At 52.6% G+C, this 15,526-nt stretch overlaps 1 protein-coding gene across 1 annotated transcript in view; it reads left to right on the top strand.

Annotated features, from left to right (window-relative positions):
* LOC149452908 (TLC domain-containing protein 4-A-like) overlaps nt 1-15,526 on the top strand; it is a 58,862-nt gene that overhangs the window by 30,402 nt on the left and 12,934 nt on the right. The gene's annotated exons all lie outside the window — the stretch shown is intronic.

Below are 15,526 nucleotides of genomic sequence, written 5' to 3' on the forward strand. Positions count from 1 at the left end.
GTTTATTTTGAAGAATAAGTACTCAATAATAAGAACTCTATTGATCAAAAGTTATATTTTTTCAGTTACTGAATTATCCACTAGCTTCTTACATATGGACCATCATGCTCCGCAGTTTGAAAATGATTAAAGAGGAACTATAATAGTTTGGGCACAGTTTTATTTAGATACGATTTAATTTTTTGTTGTTAATCTGTTGAATATCTTTTTTTTTTGCTGTATTTTACTATGTATATGAAATCTTTATTTTATATATAATGTAAATATTAAGGGTTCCCACATAACTGTGGTGTCAGAGAACATTGTGTTTTATTTAACAGTAAGGCAGTGTTTCTCAACTCCAGTCCTCATGGACCCCCAACAGGTCATGTTTTCAGGATTTCCCTCAGATGAAACAGCTGTGGTAATTTACTAAGGCAGTGAAACTGATCAAATCACCTGTGCAAAATAATGGAAATCCTGAAAACATGACCTGTTGGGGGTCCATGAGGACTGGAGTTGAGAAACACTGCAGTAAGGTAAGAAGGAATAAGGACCAATGTAACAGGAAAAGCCCTAGCACTTTCTGATACTGCGTAACAGTGTTGGTGCTTGGCCTGTCAAATTGGCAATTATCTGTATCATCTTATTTTCGAGGCTGCTGCAGGTAAGTGCTATTCTCTAAACCTGCAGCATTTTGTTTTTCCCCCTCCATTACATAACCTCTTTAAGGGTAGCTTAGTCAACATATGTAATTGAACCTAAAGCTCCGACTAATGGCTGACATTTTAAACATGAAACATAAAATAATTCCTGTTTGAGTGTGTAAAAACAGTAGAATTTATACCATAAGGCCAAAAGTATTGTGGACACTTGACAATTACACCAAATCATGGACATTAACATGGAGTTTCCCCTCCCCTTTGCGGCTGTAACAGATTCTACTCTTTAGGAAAGGCTTTTCACAAAATTTTGGAGGTTGTGGGAATCTACATCCATTCAGCCAAAAAAAAAAAATTTGTGAGGTCAGGTACTGATGTTGGATGAAAAGACCTGGTCCAGCTCATCCAAATGGTGTTCAGTAGGGTTGCGTTGAGTGTGGAACACTCAAGTTCCTCCACATCATGCTCATCAAACCAAGTCGTTATGGCGCTGACTCCATGCACAGGGACACAGTCATGCTGGAACAGAAACGGTTGTTTGCCAAACAAGGCTGGATATGCACATTGTCTAAAATGTTTTTGTATGCTGTAGAGTTATCTGTGCTCTTCACTGGAAACCTGAACTCAATAATTTAGGCTAGATACACATTTGAACTGAGCACCTTTGGTTGGGACTACTAGAAACAAAAATAACAATCTGTGCATATTTTTTGAATTTTTTTTTGTGTATGTTCACACATTTTTTTAGGTGTGCCAATTAAAGTCTTTTGGGACCAAAAACACCTGCAGCTTGTAGCACAAAAGGAAGCTCATGTACTTTTGCTAGCCACAAGCTTCAAGCAACACTACGCTCAAATGTGAACAGGCACAGCTGAAAATCATGGGATTTTGGATGGTGAGCATTTTGGAGCTTCACGCTATAGAACAATCAAGTGTGAATGAGGCATTAGAGAGGTGTCAACATCCTTTTGAACCTATATAGTGGATAGGTGTGATGGTCAGGAGTGCACAAGCTTCAGGCCTTGTAGTGAAAAGTCTTGCCAGAACAGCTCCCCTCAGATCATGCCACATTTCAGAGAAATTGTATTGAGATATCCTGCTTGGTGTTTCTACAATATGGAATTTATGTTGTCCAATCTGCTTTTTTGTTGATGTACATTATTGTTTTGGCTCATGGTCATGTTGCAACCAATTTCAGATTTTAACCACTGATTGATGCCTTGACATTGTAAAGATATTTTCCAGGCAAGCAGCAAGCCTTCTGGGCCTTGCATCAGAAAATCAGCCAACATTATATCCCCTTCACCTTGCTTTAGAGTTGTATTGGTTTTTAATGTTGGTATGCAGTGTTCAGTTTTCTCCAAATGTATTACTATTAGAGATGAGCGAAGAAATGAAAAATTCGATTCGACTGATTCGGCGAATTCGTGGACAATATTCGATTCGAGTCGAATAAATTCGCTGTGAATTTAACTTAAAAAAGGGTGTTTCTAGGCTTCAGAGAGACTTAATATTAGTGCAGAACACTGTACCTTTAATTTAAATGCCCTTGGAGTCTGCTGGGGAAGAGAAATAATACTGTCAGTCAGTATGACATGCAGATGAGTGCCGTCGATCTTAGAATCACCGCACACTTCACTCATTTGGGCAGTCACGGGGCCAAAACCAGAGTGTGGAGCCACAGTGTGGCGGTGGAGGCAGCAGCAATGGGAGGCCATACAGCACCCTATGACAAAAATGGAAACCACCAGCAGTGTGAGGAGACCTGAAAGTGGCACATGGCAGAGTGTGGCGATAGAGACAGCAGCAATGGGAGGCCGTACAGGGACCCATGACACACTCTGGACCTGGCAGCAGCATGAGGAGGCGGTACAGGGGCCCATGACAGATTACGGGCCTGGCAGCAGCATGAGGAGTCGGTACAGGGGCCCATGGCAGATTACGGGCCTGGCAGCAGCAATGGGAGGCCGTACAGGGACCCATGACACACTCTGGACCTGGCAGCAGCATGGGGAGGCGGTACAGGGGCCCATGACAGATTACGGGCCTGGCAGCAGCATGAGGAGTCGGTACGGGGGCCCATGACACACTCTGGACCTGGCAGCAGCATGAGGAGGCGGTACAGGGGCGCATGACAGATTACGAGCCTGGCAGCAGCAACTTGGACAGGAGGACGTTCAGCTTCTGCACCGTCGGGTGCGTGCTCGCAAACTGTTGTCTCTTGGAAACGGATTCCAAGAAAGACTGCTGACGGAATCCGTGAAGATGAGTAGCAGGAGAAGGAGCATCTGAACGAGCGGAATATGCCAACAAGCGACAACAGGGGCCCATGACAGATTACGGGCCTGGCAGCAGCATGAGGAGTCGGTACGGGGGCCCATGGCAGATTACGGGCCTGGCAGCAGCTATGGGAGGCCCGTAATCTGCCAGCACCCTATGACAAAAAATGGAACCCACCAGCAGTGTGAGGAGACCTGAAAGTGGCACATGGCAGCAGAGTGTGGCGATGGAGACAGCAGCAATGGGAGGCCGTACAGGGACCCATGAGAGACTCTGGACCTGGCAGCAGCATGAGGAGGCGGTATAGGGGCCCATGGCAGATTAGGGGCCTGGCAGCAGCTATGGGAGGCCCGTAATCTGCCAGCACCCTATGACAAAAAATGGAACACACCAGCAGTGTGAGGAGACCTGAAAGTGGCACATGGCAGAGTGTGGCGATGGAGGCAGCAGCAATGGGAGGCCGTACAGGGACCCATGAGAGACTCTGGACTTGGCAGCAGCATGAGGAGGCGGTATAGGGGCCCATGGCAGATTAGGGGCCTGACAGCAGCTATGGGAGGCCCGTAATCTGCCAGCACCCTATGACAAAAAATGGAACACACCAGCAGTGTGAGGAGACCTGAAAGTGGCACATGTTTGGGGCATGATTCATGGCGGATTTAGTCAGTTGTGTCAGGAACTGGTGGTTTGAAATCCAGACTAATCCACGCCTGATTCATTTTCACAAACGTGAGTCTCTCCACACTTTGGGTGGACAGTCGTGTCCTCCGCGGAGTTGCAATACCTCCTGCCGCACTAAACACGCGCTCCGATGCCACGCTACTGGCCGGGCATGACAGCCTTTCAAGGGCAAATTCAGCTAGTTGGGGCCAAAGGTCAAGTTTCGTTGCCCAGTAGTCAAGGGGATTGTCTACCTCGGTTGGCAGGGTGCTGTCCAAGTAGGCCTAAGCCTGTTGTTTGAGGTCCTGCTCCAGGTCCACCTGATGCTGCTGCTGCTGCTGCGGCTGGTTAGTAGTTTCCTCACTGCGCTGGTGAAGAAAGCTACTCATCATCGACTGCAGACTGAGGCAGCCGCTGCTGGTGGAGCTGCCACTGCTCCTACCACCCCACCCCTCCCCTGCTGCCATGGCAGCGGAACACGAGCGCACAGGGCCCACAGTGTCTGAGGATGGACGTTGGCGCAGACAGGCAGAGACCAGCTGACTACATAGGTGTTTTTTATAGTACGTTATTTTGGCCTCCCTCTCAGCAGGTGTGAAAAAGGCCACCATTTTTGAACGGTAGCGAGGGTCCAACAAGGTGGACAGCCAAAAGTCATCCCTCTGTCTGATGGTTATTATTCGGCTGTCGCTACGCAAGCAACCGAGCATGCTATGGGCCATTTGTGCCAAGGAATGCGAGGGACTCCCTGCCTCCATCTCCACAGCATACTGCCACGGTGCGTCTAGGTCCTCTGTCTCCTCTTCCTCCTCCTCTACCAGATGCTCCTGCTCCTCCACTCCTGTCCGCTGAGTGGAAAAACCACCCATTTCACTCAATAATTCCTGAGCACCAATGTCCTCCTCTACCTCCTCCTCTTCTTCCAGTCCTGCCCCCACAGGGGCCATGTGGCGTTGAGATCTGTGCGCCACGTCTACCGCACCCTGACCAGCCATTGTTAACAGCATTTGTTCCAGGACGTGCAACAGAGGAATGACGTCGTTCATCCCATAGTCCTGCCGACTCACGAATAGCGTGGCCTCCTCAAAGGGCCTGAGCAAGCGCAGGTGTCACGCATGAGCTGCCAATGGCTGACATCTAAGTTACACAGGGAGTACCTTTATCTGCTTTTAACATCAGGAAATCTGTGATGGCCTTTTGCTGTTCGTAAAGGCGGTCTAACATATGTAGGGTTGAATTCCACGTTGTTGCAACGTCACAGCATGAGGAGTCGGTATAGGGGCCCATGGCAGATTAGGGGCCTGGCAGCAGTTATGGGAGGCCCATAATCTGCCAGCACCCTATGACAAAAAATGGAACACACCAGCAGTGTGAGGAGACCTGAAAGTGGCACATGGCAGAGTGTGGCGATGGAGACAGCAGCAATGGGAGGCCGTACAGGGACCCATGAGAGACTCTGGACCTGGCAGCAGCATGAGGAGGCGGTATATAGGGGCCTACGGCAGATTAGGGGCCTGGCAGCAGCTATAGGAGGCCCGTAATCTGCCAGCACCCTATGTCAAAAAATTCAACACACCAGCAGTGTGTGAGGAGACCTGAAAGTGGCACATGGCAGAGTGTGGCGATGGAGACAGCAGCAATGGGAGGCCGTACAGGGACCCATGACAGACTCTGGACTTGGCAGCAGCATGAGGAGGCGGTATATAGGGGCTTATGGCAGATTAGGGGCCTGGCAGCAGCTATAGGAGGCCCGTAATCTGCCAGCACCCTATGTCAAAAAATTCAACACACCAGCAGTGTGAGGAGACCTGAAAGTGGCACATGGCAGCAGAGTGTGGCGATGGAGACAGCAGCAATGGGAGGCCGTACAGGGACCCATGACAGACTCTGAACTTGGCAGCAGCATGAGGAGGCGGTATATAGGGGCCCATGGCAGATTAGGGGCCTGGCAGCAGCTATAGGAGGCCCGTAATCTGCCAGCACCCTATGTCAAAAAATTCAACACACCAGCAGTGTGTGAGGAGAAATGAAAGTGGCACATGGCAGCAGAGTGTGGCGATGGAGACAGCAGCAATGGGAGGCCGTACAGGGACCCATGACAGACTCTGAACTTGGCAGCAGCATGAGGAGGCGGTATATAGGGGCCCATGGCAGATTAGGGGCCTGGCAGCAGCGATAGGAGGCCCGTAATCTGCCAGCACCCTATGTCAAAAAATTTAACACACCAGCAGTGTGAAGAGACCTGAAAGTGGCACATGGCAGCAGAGTGTGGCGATGGAGACAGCAGCAATGGGAGGCCGTACAGGGACCATGACAGACTCTGGACTTGGCAGCAGCATGAGGAGGCGGTATATAGGGGCCCATGGCAGATTAGGGGCCTGGCAGCAGCTATGTGAGGCCCGTAATCTGCCTGCACCCTATGTCAAAAAATTTAACACACCAGCAGTGTGAAGAGACCTGAAAGTGGCACATGGCAGCAGACTGTGGCGATGGAGACAGCAGCAATGGGAGGCCGTACAGGGACCATGACAGACTCTGGACTTGGCAGCAGCATGAGGAGGCGGTATATAGGGGCCCATGGCAGATTAGGGGCCTGCCAGCAGCTATGTGAGGCCCGTAATCTGCCTGCACCCTATGTCAAAAAATTTAACACACCAGCAGTGTGAAGAGACCTGAAAGTGGCACATGGCAGCAGACTGTGGCGATGGAGACAGCAGCAATGGGAGGCCGTACAGGGACCATGACAGACTCTGGACTTGGCAGCAGCATGAGGAGGCGGTATATAGGGGCCCATGGCAGATTAGGGGCCTGGCAGCAGCTATGTGAGGCCCGTAATCTGCCTGCACCCTATGTCAAAAAATTTAACACACCAGCAGTGTGAAGAGACCTGAAAGTGGCACATGGCAGCAGAGTGTGGCGATGGAGACAGCAGCAATGGGAGGCCGTACAGGGACCATGACAGACTCTGGACTTGGCAGCAGCATGAGGAGGCGGTATATAGGGGCCCATGGCAGATTAGGGGCCTGGCAGCAGCTATGTGAGGCCCGTAATCTGCCTGCACCCTATGTCAAAAAATTTAACACACCAGCAGTGTGAAGAGACCTGAAAGTGGCACATGGCAGCAGAGTGTGGCGATGGAGACAGCAGCAATGGGAGGCCGTACAGGGACCCATGACAGACTCTGGACTTGGCAGCAGCATGAGGAGGCGGTATATAGGGGCCCATGGCAGATTAGGGGCCTGGCAGCAGCTATGTGAGGCCCGTAATCTGCCTGCACCCTATGTCAAAAAATTTAACACACCAGCAGTGTGAAGAGACCTGAAAGTGGCACATGGCAGCAGACTGTGGCGATGGAGACAGCAGCAATGGGAGGCCGTACAGGGACCATGACAGACTCTGGACTTGGCAGCAGCATGAGGAGGCGGTATATAGGGGCCCATGGCAGATTAGGGGCCTGGCAGCAGCTATGTGAGGCCCGTAATCTGCCTGCACCCTATGTCAAAAAATTTAACACACCAGCAGTGTGAAGAGACCTGAAAGTGGCACATGGCAGCAGAGTGTGGCGATGGAGACAGCAGCAATGGGAGGCCGTACAGGGACCATGACAGACTCTGGACTTGGCAGCAGCATGAGGAGGCGGTATATAGGGGCCCATGGCAGATTAGGGGCCTGGCAGCAGCTATGTGAGGCCCGTAATCTGCCTGCACCCTATGTCAAAAAATTTAACACACCAGCAGTGTGAAGAGACCTGAAAGTGGCACATGGCAGCAGACTGTGGCGATGGAGACAGCAGCAATGGGAGGCCGTACAGGGACCATGACAGACTCTGGACTTGGCAGCAGCATGAGGAGGCGGTATATAGGGGCCCATGGCAGATTAGGGGCCTGCCAGCAGCTATGTGAGGCCCGTAATCTGCCTGCACCCTATGTCAAAAAATTTAACACACCAGCAGTGTGAAGAGACCTGAAAGTGGCACATGGCAGCAGAGTGTGGCGATGGAGACAGCAGCAATGGGAGGCCGTACAGGGACCCATGACAGACTCTGGACTTGGCAGCAGCATGAGGAGGCGGTATATAGGGGCCCATGGCAGATTAGGGGCCTGGCAGCAGCTATAGGAGGCCCGTAATCTGCCAGCACCCTATGTCAAAAAATTCAACACACCAGCAGTGTGTGAGGAGAAATGAAAGTGGCACATGGCAGAGTGTGGCGATGGAGACAGCAGCAATGGGAGGCCGTACAGGGACCCATGACAGACTCTGGACTTGGCAGCAGCATGAGGAGGCGGTATATAGGGGCCCATGGCAGATTAGGGGCCTGGCAGCAGCTATAGGAGGCCCGTAATCTGCCAGCACCCTATGTCAAAAAATTCAACACACCAGCAGTGTGAGGAGACCTGAAAGTGGCACATGGCAGAGTGTGGCGATGGAGACAGCAGCAATGGGAGGCCGTACAGGGACCCATGACAGACTCTGAACTTGGCAGCAGCATGAGGAGGCGGTATATAGGGGCCCATGGCAGATTAGGGGCCTGGCAGCAGCTATGGGAGGCCCGTAATCTGCCAGCACCCTATGTCAAAAAATTCTACACACCAGCAGTGTGTGAGGAGACCTGAAAGTGGCACATGGCAGAGTGTGGCGATGGAGACAGCAGCAATGGGAGGCCGTACAGGGACCCATGACAGACTCTGGACTTGGCAGCAGCATGAGGAGGCGGTATATAGGGGCCCATGGCAGATTAGGGGCCTGGCAGCAGCTATGGGAGGCCCGTAATCTGCCTGCACCCTATGTCAAAAAATTTAACACACCAGCAGTGTGAAGAGACCTGAAAGTGGCACATGGCAGAGTGTGGCGATGGAGACAGCAGCAATGGGAGGCCGTACAGGGACCATGACAGACTCTGGACTTGGCAGCAGCATGAGGAGGCGGTATATAGGGGCCCATGGCAGATTAGGGGCCTGGCAGCAGCTATGTGAGGCCCGTAATCTGCCTGCACCCTATGTCAAAAAATTTAACACACCAGCAGTGTGAAGAGACCTGAAAGTGGCACATGGCAGCAGACTGTGGCGATGGAGACAGCAGCAATGGGAGGCCGTACAGGGACCATGACAGACTCTGGACTTGGCAGCAGCATGAGGAGGCGGTATATAGGGGCCCATGGCAGATTAGGGGCCTGCCAGCAGCTATGTGAGGCCCGTAATCTGCCTGCACCCTATGTCAAAAAATTTAACACACCAGCAGTGTGAAGAGACCTGAAAGTGGCACATGGCAGCAGAGTGTGGCGATGGAGACAGCAGCAATGGGAGGCCGTACAGGGACCCATGACAGACTCTGGACTTGGCAGCAGCATGAGGAGGCGGTATATAGGGGCCCATGGCAGATTAGGGGCCTGGCAGCAGCTATAGGAGGCCCGTAATCTGCCAGCACCCTATGTCAAAAAATTCAACACACCAGCAGTGTGAGGAGACCTGAAAGTGGCACATGGCAGAGTGTGGCGATGGAGACAGCAGCAATGGGAGGCCGTACAGGGACCCATGACAGACTCTGAACTTGGCAGCAGCATGAGGAGGCGGTATATAGGGGCCCATGGCAGATTAGGGGCCTGGCAGCAGCTATGTGAGGCCCGTAATCTGCCTGCACCCTATGTCAAAAAATTTAACACACCAGCAGTGTGAAGAGACCTGAAAGTGGCACATGGCAGCAGAGTGTGGCGATGGAGACAGCAGCAATGGGAGGCCGTACAGGGACCATGACAGACTCTGGACTTGGCAGCAGCATGAGGAGGCGGTATATAGGGGCCCATGGCAGATTAGGGGCCTGGCAGCAGCTATGTGAGGCCCGTAATCTGCCTGCACCCTATGTCAAAAAATTTAACACACCAGCAGTGTGAAGAGACCTGAAAGTGGCACATGGCAGCAGACTGTGGCGATGGAGACAGCAGCAATGGGAGGCCGTACAGGGACCATGACAGACTCTGGACTTGGCAGCAGCATGAGGAGGCGGTATATAGGGGCCCATGGCAGATTAGGGGCCTGCCAGCAGCTATGTGAGGCCCGTAATCTGCCTGCACCCTATGTCAAAAAATTTAACACACCAGCAGTGTGAAGAGACCTGAAAGTGGCACATGGCAGCAGAGTGTGGCGATGGAGACAGCAGCAATGGGAGGCCGTACAGGGACCCATGACAGACTCTGGACTTGGCAGCAGCATGAGGAGGCGGTATATAGGGGCCCATGGCAGATTAGGGGCCTGGCAGCAGCTATGTGAGGCCCGTAATCTGCCTGCACCCTATGTCAAAAAATTTAACACACCAGCAGTGTGAAGAGACCTGAAAGTGGCACATGGCAGCAGAGTGTGGCGATGGAGACAGCAGCAATGGGAGGCCGTACAGGGACCCATGAGAGACTCTAGACTTGGCAGCAGCATGAGGAGGCGGTATATAGGGGCCCATGGCAGATTAGGGGCCTGGCAGCAGCTATGTGAGGCCCGTAATCTGCCTGCACCCTATGTCAAAAAATTAAACACACCAGCAGTGTGAAGAGACCTGAAAGTGGCACATGGCAGCAGAGTGTGGCGATGGAGACAGCAGCAATGGGAGGCCGTACAGGGACCCATGAGAGACTCTAGACTTGGCAGCAGCATGAGGAGGCGGTATATAGGGGCCCATGGCAGATTAGGGGCCTGGCAGCAGCTATGTGAGGCCCGTAATCTGCCTGCACCCTATGTCAAAAAATTAAACACACCAGCAGTGTGAAGAGAGCTGAAAGTGGCACATGGCAGCAGAGTGTGGCGATGGAGACAGCAGCAATGGGAGGCCGTACAGGGACCCATGAGAGACTCTAGACTTGGCAGCAGCATGAGGAGGCGGTATATAGGGGCCCATGGCAGATTAGGGGCCTGGCAGCAGCTATGTGAGGCCCGTAATCTGCCTGCACCCTATGTCAAAAAATTAAACACACCAGCAGTGTGAAGAGACCTGAAAGTGGCACATGGCAGCAGAGTGTGGCGATGGAGACAGCAGCAATGGGAGGCCGTACAGGGACCATGACAGACTCTGGACTTGGCAGCAGCATGAGGAGGCGGTATATAGGGGCCCATGGCAGATTAGGGGCCTGGCAGCAGCTATGTGAGGCCCGTAATCTGCCTGCACCCTATGTCAAAAAATTAAACACACCAGCAGTGTGAAGAGACCTGAAAGTGGCACATGGCAGCAGAGTGTGGCGATGGAGACAGCAGCAATGGGAGGCCGTACAGGGACCATGACAGACTCTGGACTTGGCAGCAGCATGAGGAGGCGGTATATAGGGGCCCATGGCAGATTAGGGGCCTGGCAGCAGCTATGTGAGGCCCGTAATCTGCCTGCACCCTATGTCAAAAAATTTAACACACCAGCAGTGTGAAGAGACCTGAAAGTGGCACATGGCAGCAGAGTGTGGCGATGGAGACAGCAGCAATGGGAGGCCGTACAGGGACCATGACAGACTCTGGACTTGGCAGCAGCATGAGGAGGCGGTATATAGGGGCCCATGGCAGATTAGGGGCCTGGCAGCAGCTATGTGAGGCCCGTAATCTGCCTGCACCCTATGTCAAAAAATTAAACACACCAGCAGTGTGAAGAGACCTGAAAGTGGCACATGGCAGCAGAGTGTGGCGATGGAGACAGCAGCAATGGGAGGCCGTACAGGGACCATGACAGACTCTGGACTTGGCAGCAGCATGAGGAGGCGGTATATAGGGGCCCATGGCAGATTAGGGGCCTGGCAGCAGCTATGTGAGGCCCGTAATCTGCCTGCACCCTATGTCAAAAAATTTAACACACCAGCAGTGTGAAGAGACCTGAAAGTGGCACATGGCAGCAGAGTGTGGCGATGGAGACAGCAGCAATGGGAGGCCGTACAGGGACCCATGAGAGACTCTAGACTTGGCAGCAGCATGAGGAGGCGGTATATAGGGGCCCATGGCAGATTAGGGGCCTGGCAGCAGCTATGTGAGGCCCGTAATCTGCCTGCACCCTATGTCAAAAAATTTAACACACCAGCAGTGTGAAGAGACCTGAAAGTGGCACATGGCAGCAGAGTGTGGCGATGGAGACAGCAGCAATGGGAGGCCTTACAGGGACCCATGAGAGACTCTAGACTTGGCAGCAGCATGAGGAGGCGGTATATAGGGGCCCATGGCAGATTAGGGGCCTGGCAGCAGCTATGTGAGGCCCGTAATCTGCCTGCACCCTATGTCAAAAAATTTAACACACCAGCAGTGTGTGAGGAGACCTGAAAGTGGCACATGGCAGAGTGTGGCGATGGAGACAGCAGCAATGGGAGGCCGTACAGGGACCCATGAGAGACTCTGGCACTGGCAGCAGCATGAGGAGGCGGTATATAGGGGCCTATGGCAGATTAGGGGCCTGGCAGCAGCTATGGGAGGCCCGTAATCTGCCAGCACCCTATGTCAAAAAACTGAACACACCAGCAGTGTGAGGAGACCTGAAAGTGGCACATGGCAGAGTGTGGCGATGGAGACAGCAGCAATGGGAGGCCGTACAGGGACCCATGACAGACTCTGGACCTGGCAGCAGCATGAGGAGGCGGTATATAGGGGCCTATGGCAGATTAGGGGCCCGTAATCTGCCAGCACCCTATGTCAAAAAACTGAACACACCAGTAGTGTGTGAGGAGACCTGAAAGTGGCACATGGCAGAGTGTGGCGATGGAGACAGCAGCAATGGGAGGCCGTACAGGGACCCATGAGAGATTCTGGACCTGGCAGCAGCATGAGGAGGCGGTATATAGGGGCCTATGGCAGATTAGGGGCCTGGCAGCAGCTATGGGAGGCCCGTAATCTGCCAGCACCCTATGTCAAAAATCTGAACACACCAGCAGTGTGTGAGGAGACCTGAAAGTGGCACATGGCAGAGTGTGGCGATGGAGACAGCAGCAATGGGAGGCCGTACAGGGACCCATGAGAGACTCTGGCACTGGCAGCAGCATGAGGAGGCGGTATATAGGGGCCTATGGCAGATTAGGGGCCTGGCAGCAGCTATGGGAGGCCCGTAATCTGCCAGCACCCTATGTCAAAAAATTCAACACACCAGCAGTGTGAGGAGACCTGAAAGTGGCACATGGCAGAGTGTGGCGATGGAGACAGCAGCAATGGGAGGCCGTACAGGGACCCATGACAGACTCTGGACCTGGCAGCAGCATGAGGAGGCGGTATATAGGGGCCTATGGCAGATTAGGGGCCCGTAATCTGCCAGCACCCTATGTCAAAAAACTGAACACACCAGTAGTGTGTGAGGAGACCTGAAAGTGGCACATGGCAGAGTGTGGCGATGGAGACAGCAGCAATGGGAGGCCGTACAGGGACCCATGAGAGACTCTGGACCTGGCAGCAGCATGAGGAGGCGGTATATAGGGGCCTATGGCAGATTAGGGGCCTGGCAGCAGCTATGGGAGGCCCGTAATCTGCCAGCACCCTATGTCAAAAAACTGAACACACCAGCAGTGTGTGAGGAGACCTGAAAGTGGCACATGGCAGAGTGTGGCGATGGAGACAGCAGCAATGGGAGGCCGTACAGGGACCCATGAGAGACTCTGGACCTGGCAGCAGCATGAGGAGGCGGTATATAGGGGCCTATGGCAGATTAGGGGCCTGGCAGCAGCTATAGGAGGCCCATAATCTGCCAGCACCCTATGTCAAAAAATTCAACACACCAGCAGTGTGAGGAGACCTGAAAGTGGCACATGGCATGAGACACTGTGGACCTGGCAGCAGCATGAGGAGGCGGTATATAGGGGCCCATGGCAGATTAGGGGCCTGGCAGCAGCTATGGGAGGCCCGTAATCTGCCAGCACCCTATGTCAAAAAACTGAACACACCAGCAGTGTGTGAGGAGACCTGAAAGTGGCACATGGCAGAGTGTGGCGATGGAGACAGCAGCAATGGGAGGTCTCCCATTGTCCCAACATGGCCCAAATAGTCCCAACATGGGCCCCCTGGCCACGCTTGACTTTCTGGCCACATAGTCGACATACGGCTACGTTTACTTCCTCGGGCGGCTTGACGAAATATTGCCACACCGCCGAGTAGGAAACTTTGCCCCCGATACTCCTCACTGGCTGACTGCTGCTTCCTCCGTGCACACCGGCACCACTACTGGCCGTGGTGGTAGGCTGCAGTGGAGCTGGTGCTCTACTCCGTGGCCGTTTGGCTCCACTGACACTGCTTCCACTGACACTGCTGCGACCCTGCTGCTGTCTCCTGGGCAACCCACCGACTGTTTCGCTCACTGCCAAGCTGCCACCCTCTTCTCCTGATGATGCGGAAGAAATTGCCTGATGACGACGAGGCTGCCAAGTGCGATCAACCTCCTCATCATCAAGTAGGGTCTCCGCCTCACTACTAGCCCCCTCGGCTGCGTCTGGGTCAGGAGACAGACCTGTCTCCAGACCGGCTACCGGGCCACTCTCCTCGCCACTACTTCTTCGCCTAGCTGCTGAAAAGGCGGATGTCTCCCCCCGTTCCTGACCGCCCTCTGTTAGCTCTTCCTCACTGTACAGTGGGGCTGAGCCCACAGCATGCGATACTTCGCTTGGTGAGGGAACACCAAAGGACAGGGGCAGGTAGAGGACACGTGATTTCAGTGGGCTAGGTCCCGGGCCATGCCAACTAACGTTTGTGTCTGACGTACCCACCGACCGTTGGCTGTAGGTGTCAGAGGTGACCTGGAAAGAGGAAGACGACCGAGCCAACCAATCGATAACGGCAGGGTTGTCGGTGGAGACACGACCGCTGGATGACACCGGGAGCACTGGCCTCTGGCTGCGAATAGTGCTGCCTCGACCCCTTCCTCTGCTGCCACGTCTGCTCGCTCCTAAAACATTGCCTCCTCTGCCACTCCTCTGCATGTTGTCTGACATACTATTTAATTCAACGATTATGTGTCCCTGAGTAACAATTCTGTGTCCCTGAGTAACAATTCTGTGTCTGTGCGAGTAACAATTCTGTGGCCCTAAGTAACAGTTCTGTGGCCCTCAGTAACAATTCTGTGTCTGTCCCTGAGTAACAATTCTGTGGCCCTAACTAAAGTTTCTGTGGCCCTAAGTAACAATTCTCTGGCACTCAGTAACAATTCTGTCTGTCCCTGAGTAACAATTCTGTGGCCCTAATAACGTTTCTGTGGCCCTAAGTAACAATTATCTGGCACTCAGTAACAATTCTGTCTGTCCCTGAGTAACAATTCTCTGGCACTCAGTAACAATTCTGTCTGTCCCTGAGTAACAATTCTCTGGCACTCAGTAACAATTCTGTCTGTCCCTGAGTATGAATTCTGTGGCCCTGAGTAACAATTCTGTGTCTGCGCGAGTAACAATTCTGTGTCTGTGCAAGTAACAATTTTGTGTCTGTGCGAGTAACAATTCTCTGGCACTCAGTAACAATTCTGTCTGTCCCTGAGTAACAATTCTCTGGCACTCAGTAACAATTCTGTCTGTCCCTGAGTAACAATTCTCTGGCACTCAGTAACAATTCTGTCTGTCCCTGAGTAACAATTCTCTGGCACTCAGTAACAATTCTGTCTGTCCCTGAGTAACAATTCTCTGGCGCTCAGTAACAATTCTGTCTGTCCCTGAGTATGAATTCTGTGGCCCTGAGTAACAATTCTGTGTCTGTGCGAGTAACAATTCTGTGTCTGTGCAAGTAACAATTTTGTGTCTGTGCGAGTAACAATTCTCTGGCACTCAGTAACAATTCTGTCTGTCCCTGAGTAACAATTCTCTGGCACTCAGTAACAATTCTGTCTGTCCCTGAGTAACAATTCTCTGGCACTCAGTAACAATTCTGTCTGTCCCTGAGTAACAATTCTCTGGCACTCAGTAACAATTCTGTCTGTCCCTGAGTAACAATTCTCTGGCACTCAGTAACAATTCTGTCTGTCCCTGAGTAACAATTCTC

The sequence above is a fragment of the Staurois parvus genome, unplaced genomic scaffold, assembly GCF_062004578.1.
Source record: "Staurois parvus isolate SC_StPar_1 unplaced genomic scaffold, SC_StPar_1.0 ptg000456l, whole genome shotgun sequence".
Lineage (NCBI taxonomy): Eukaryota > Metazoa > Chordata > Amphibia > Anura > Ranidae > Staurois > Staurois parvus.